The 6,513-nt window shown below is 41.6% G+C and overlaps 1 non-coding gene across 1 annotated transcript; it reads left to right on the forward strand.

Annotated features, from left to right (window-relative positions):
• The first annotated feature begins 5,169 nt into the window (after positions 1 to 5,169).
• Positions 5,170 to 5,276, forward strand: LOC131228457 (small nucleolar RNA R71). The gene has a single exon (XR_009162960.1). It is a non-coding gene; the product is annotated as a small nucleolar RNA R71 (small nucleolar RNA).
• The last annotated feature ends 1,237 nt before the right edge of the window (positions 5,277 to 6,513 follow it).

Raw genomic sequence — 6,513 nt, forward strand, 5'->3', positions numbered from 1 at the left:
CCCCAACCAAAAATCTACATTGTCCTCAATGTAAAAGAAATAGGCATGTAATGCACATGGGACAAAATGAGTAACTGAGAAGTAATGGGAAGATAGTACCTGGATGATGCATAGAGAGACACTTTCCAAGAGATCACAGCATGGGTGTCGGTCAGCACGAGAGAAAAGGTAACAAAAATAACACAAAATAAAATCCTACCTATACCACTTTCGTAGGTGCTCTCGATTGCATTTAGCGTATGCAACAAGCCTTTAAACCCCTAGGTTACCCCTAGTGGACGAGTTGTAGTCTCGTGAGGGTTTGCAGTAATGTTACCCACAAACATTGAACTGACTAATGAAACAAATGACATGAAATGAAGAACTGGGTTGCCTCCCAGGAGCGCTAAGTTTACCGTCTTCAGCCAGACAAATAAAGCAACTACCCTAGTCCTAAGAAAACAGGAAACTTACCTATACCTCCATCAGACTAGGAGATTAATCCTGGTAAACAGGATCAGTCAGAGGCATGGACATGTCCTCTGAATCAAATTTCTCGACAAATGGTTTCAATCGATGTCCATTGACTTTAAACTCCTTGCCATTGTCGGGATCTCTTATCTCAACGGCCCCATGAGGAAAAACAGTAACAACAATGTAAGGGCCGGTCCAACGAGATCGAAGCTTACCCGGGAAGAGATGTAATCGAGAATTGTACAAAAGGACCTTCTGACCAGGCGTGAATGATTTTCGCAAAATGTGTTGGTCATGAAATGCTTTCATCTTGTCCTTGTAAATTCTCGAATTATCGTACGCATCATTCCGGATTTCTTCAAGTTCATTCAATTGAAGTTTGCGTAGCGAGCCAGCGTTGTCCAGATTGAAATTAAGATTTTTGATCGCCCAGTACGCTTTATGTTCCAACTCCACAGGCAAGTGACAAGCCTTCCCATAGACAAGTCTAAAGGGAGACATTCCAATAGGAGTTTTAAATGCAGTACGGTATGCCCATAAGGCATCGGTCAATCGGATTGACCAATCCTTACGATCTGGGTTAACCGTCTTCTCCAAGATGTGTTTAATTTCCCTATTAGAAATCTCGGCTTGCCCACTTGTCTGTGGATGGTATGGGGTGCTCACCTTATGAGAGATACCGTATTTCTTCATTAAGCTCTCAAATGGTTTATTACAAAAGTGTGAGCCCCCATCACTAATGATGGCTCGAGGCGTTCCGAATCGAGAAAGGATGTTCTCTTTTAGGAATTTAATGACCGTGCGATGGTCATTCTTTCGACACGGAATCGCTTCGACCCATTTAGTGACATAATCCACGGCGAGCAAAATATACAGATTCTCAAATGATTGGGGGAATGGTCCCATGAAATCGATGCCCCAGCAATCAAATGCTTCAATGATAAGGATGGGATTCAAAGGCATCATATTTCGACGGGACAATGCTCCCAATTTCTGACAACGCTCACAAGCTTTGCAAAACTCATGAGTGTCCCTAAACATAGTGGGCCAGTAAAAGCCACACTGCAGAATCTTGGCCATGGTCTTTTTAGCAGAAAAGTGACCACCACAGCCTCTGAGTGACGAAGGAGATGACGCTCGATGCTCATCGTGCAGTACACAACTCCTTAGAATTTGGTCGGGCAATATTTAAATAAATAAGGATCATCCCAAAAAAGTTGCGCACCTCGGTGAAAAATTTCTTCTTATCTTGCGAGTCCACTGTGTCGGTATAGCACCCGTAGCAAGATAATTAGCAATATCGGAACCAAGGTGAATGGGAGACTCGAACAGTTGTTCATCAGGGAACATGTCGTTGATATGAGTCGTCTCAAGGGAATTAAAGGTATTAAGGCGAGAAAGGTGATCGGCCACTACGTTCTCTACTCCCTTTTTATCTTTAATTTCCAAATCAAATTCTTGGAGTAGAAGGATCCATCGTATCAGGCGGGGCTTAGAATCATTCTTAGAAAGAAGATACTGCAGTGCTGCATGATCCGTATAGATAATGATCTTGGATCCGATCAAGTAGGACCTAAATTTGTCCAAGGCGAACACTACAGGCAAGAGTTCCTTTTCCGTAGTCGAGTAGTTTACCTGGCCGAATTTAAAGTTCTACTTGCGTAATGAATGACGTAAGGCCGCTTATCTTTCTCTGGCCTAGAACCGCTCCAAACATAATCCGAAGCATCGCACATAAGCTCAAAAGGAAGGCTCCAGATCGGGTGGTCGCATGATAGGTGCGTGGTTAACGTGCCCTTAAGCTTGGTGAAAGCTTCCTGGCATGGCTCAATCCACTCGTACGGAGCATCCTTTTAAAGAAGATTACATAAAGGACGGAGAGAAGACTAAAGTCCTTTATGAATCGCTGTAAAATCTGCGTGTCCTAAGAAGGATCGCACGTCTCTGATGTTCTTGGGTGGAGGTAGGTTAGAGATAAGATCGATTTTTACCTTATCTACCTCGATTCCTTTGGACGAGATGATATGCCCAAGGACAATTCCCTTATGAACCATGAAATGACACTTCTCCCAATTAAGTACCAAGTTCTTTTCTTCACATCTTTTCAGCACACATTTAAGACTTTCCAAGCATTTGCTGAAAGATGGACCATAAACAGAGAAGTCGTCCATGAAGACCTCTAGATATTGCCCTACCATATCAGAAAAGATACTAAGCATACATCGCTGAAAGGTGGCAGGGGCATTACATAGTCCGAATGGCATCCTTCGATAGGCAAAGGTGCCATAGGGACATGTAAATGTGGTCTTTTCCTGGTCTTCAGGGGCTATCTCTATCTGGTTGTAGCCCGAATACCCGTCAAGGAAACAGGATTAGGAATGACCAGCTAACCTTTATAGGATCCGATCAATGAATGGTAAAGGAAAGTGGTCTTTCCTCGTGACGGTATTCAACTTCCTGTAGTCAATGCACATTCTCCAACCAGTAGTGACTCTAGTTGGCACGAGTTCATTATTAGCATTGGCTACGATGGTGATTCCGGACTTCTTAGGGACCACTTGAGTTGGACTCACCCATTGACTATCAGATATAGGGTATATGATACCCACGTCCAATAGTTTAAGAACCTCGGCCTTAACCACTTCCTTCATGTTTGGATTTAGTCTACGTTGTGGTTGCCGAGCGGTTTTTGCATTATCCTCAAGATATATGCGGTGAGTACAAATCGAGGGATCGATTCCCTTGAGGTCCGCTATCGTCCATCCCAGGGCTCCTTTATGCTCAATGAGAGTAGATATGAGCATACTCTCTTGTTCTTTCTCTAGGTGGGCAGAGATCACCACCGGGTATGTCTCATCTTGACCTAAATAGGCATATTTCAAATTAGAGGGCAAAGGTTTTAGGTCAAGCTTCGGCGGCTTGAGGTTAGACGGTAGAGGCACTACATCGGTTTGTGGTAATTCTTCAAATTGTGGCCTCCACCGGTTAACTTCAAGTACCAGTGCAGTATCAAGCAAGGCGCACGTCTCCCTAATCATGTCATCATCAAAATCATGGGAGTGGGCCAGGCACGTCTCTAGATGGTCGGAGGATAAGGTCAGCAGTGTCGTATCTTTCACGAAAGAGTCAATCATGTTAATGTCGTGGAAATCGTCATCATCCTCTAAGTTGCTGCAGTTATTGAAAAAAATGTTTGACTCTAATGTCAAATTTCCAAAAGACATATTCATGACACCATTCCTGCAATTGATAATTGCATTTGACGTGGCAAGGAATGGGCGACCAAGAATGACGGGAATCTGAGTACTCATGTTATTGATGGGTTCAGTGTCCAGGATGATAAAATCTACAGGGTAGTGAAATCTATCGACCTGGACTAACACATCCTCAATTATCCCTCTTAGTACACGAACAGAGCGATCAGCAAGTTGTAGTGTGGTTAGGGTGGGTTTTAATTCACCCAAACCTAACTGTTTGTATACCGAGTAGGGAATCAGATTGACGCTCGCTCCTAAGTCAAGAAGTGCATGATCAATTCGATGGTTCCCGATTACACATGATATGGTTGGGCTACCGGGATCCTTGAATTTCTGCGGCACGTCTTGCTTCAGGATGGCACTCACTTTCTCAGTCAAGAAGATTTTCTTTTGAATAATTTTCCGTCTTTTGGTCGTGCATAAGTCTTTCAGGAATTTGGCATATGAAGGTATCTGTTTAACGACATCAAGTAGAGGAATGTTGACTTTCACTTGTTTCAACACCTCTAGTATATCCTGAGAGTTAGAGAGAGGTTTTGGTGAAACCAACCGTTGGGGGAATGGAGCAACCGGCTTCTCTAGAAGTTTCGGTTCTACTTTTTGTGGGGCATCGGATCCATCATTGTTGTCCTCTTTTGGTTCTTGAGGCTTTTCGGGCCTAACCGGAAGAGTTTTATCAATGATCTTCCCACTCCTAAGAGTGGTGATGGATTTAGCATGCCCCATCTGATTTGAAGAGCTGGGATCATTATTCTCGTACTGCGGTTTAGGATTGGGGAGAGGTTGTGCAGGAAGCATCCCCTTTTCTATAACCGTCATACGAGAATCTATCTTTTGCATAAAATCTGTGATTCCTCGCATTGCCTGAGCCAGCTCTTGTATGGGATTTTGAACCGGTTCCTCTTGAGGTTTCACTTGATTTGGATTTTGATTGAAGAAACCTGGAGGAGTCGCCGTTTGTCCATTTCTCCAACTAAAGTTTGGATGATTTTTCCAGCCAGGATTGTATGTGTTGGAGTTAGGTCCAGTAAAAGGTCTTTGATAATTATTTACGGCATTGGCTTGTTCATTCAACACTCCTCAAAAGGCAGGTATTGTAGGACAGTTTTCAGTTGTGTGAATGTTGCAATCACAGATGCCGCAAACAATTTCATTGACCTTATCCTTCTTTCCTTCCATGGCCTCAACTTTCCTTATGAGCGTAGTCACTTTACACTTGAGATCATCCTCTTCTTTCAAGAGATATAATCCACCTTTTTCCTTTAATTGAGTCGGCCTAGACGTGGTGTTCGCCATTGGGTAATAGTCCCATGATTGTGTTTTTCAGAGACTATCGAGGTAATCCCATACCTCGTCAACATCTTTGTTGATGAACTCTCCATTACACATTGTCTCGACCATTTGGCGCATGGAAGATGTCAGTCCATCATAGAAAAAATTTGTAATGCGCCACGTTTCAAATCCGTGTTGTGGGCATGAACTGACCAAATCTTTGAACCTTTCCCAACATTGGAAGAATGTTTCATCTTCCTTTTGGGCAAAGTTCATGATCGCTTTTCTGAGGGTAATCATTTTATGATGTGGGAAGAATTTTTTTATGAATTCCCTCTGCATATCGTTCCATGTGCCAATGGATCTAGGACGCAGTGAATGTAACCACATCTTAGCTTTCTCTTTTAAGGAAAAAGGAAAGAGTTTCAGCCTAATTGTATCCTCAGATACATTAGGAAAACATAATGTAGCTATAATCTCATCGAACTCTTTCAAATGTAAATATGGACTTTCTGATTCAAGTCCATGGAATTTGGGAAGGAGTTGGATAACTCCTGGCTTGATGTCCATTTGTCCTGTGTTTTCAGGAAAAATCATGCATGAGGGCATACTCACTCCCGCCGGTTGTAGATAATCTCGTAAAGTACGAGGCGGGGGTGCCTGTTGCACCTCATTCTCATCTTGGGTATCCTCCACCCTGGGTGGAAGTGGAGGAGGTTGGTCTTCAGCCATAACCTCAGTTAACTCAGGGGATTTCGAGCGGTGTCTAGTCCTGCGATGGATAGTCAACCCCTCAACCAATCCTCCTTCAGTCAAGAGACGTCGAGTGTCGTCACGGGCCCACTTGGGCATGAAAACACTCGCAGCCCTCAATTAAAAACCTAATCCTAAGAAAGGAAAAGAAAATCTAGAAAGAAAGAGAGAGTTGGAAAGAAATTACCAAATTGGAGTCCTGAGTTAAAACCTGCAAAATAAAATAAAATAAATTAGATTCTAAGAGAAGAGGAACAACCCTTTAAAATAAAGGTAGTAGTAAACTGATTTCTTAAAAGGAAGTGGAAACTTCTAAAATAAATTAGGAAAATCCTAGAAAGTAAATTACTAAAAGAGAACTGAAAAATAGAAAGTAGGGAAAGAGTGTACCGAATTAGAGATTTCTATCTTAAAGGCTTACAAAATAGGAAGGTTAGTTTCTAAAGAATTCTAAAAATAAATTAAGAAACAAAATTAGATTCTAAAAGTGTCAGAATTAGAAAGTTACTAAAATAAAACAAAAATAGAAAGTTAATTTCTAAGAAGGGAAAGAAATAACCTAAATTCTAAAAATAAACTATTTCCTACAGAAGGGAGGATACTAGAATTAGAAAATTTCTAAAATTTAAACCCTAATTCTAAAAATATGAAAAAGTAGAGAGATTAGGAAGGAATTACCAATTGAGAAACTTATGTCCAGATCCTATAAAACAGGAAACAAGTTAGTTTTGAACTCAAATAAAAATAAATAAATAAATAAAAACTAAGGTTAGTAAAA

This window comes from Magnolia sinica, chromosome 15 (assembly GCF_029962835.1).
Source record: "Magnolia sinica isolate HGM2019 chromosome 15, MsV1, whole genome shotgun sequence".
Lineage (NCBI taxonomy): Eukaryota > Viridiplantae > Streptophyta > Magnoliopsida > Magnoliales > Magnoliaceae > Magnolia > Magnolia sinica.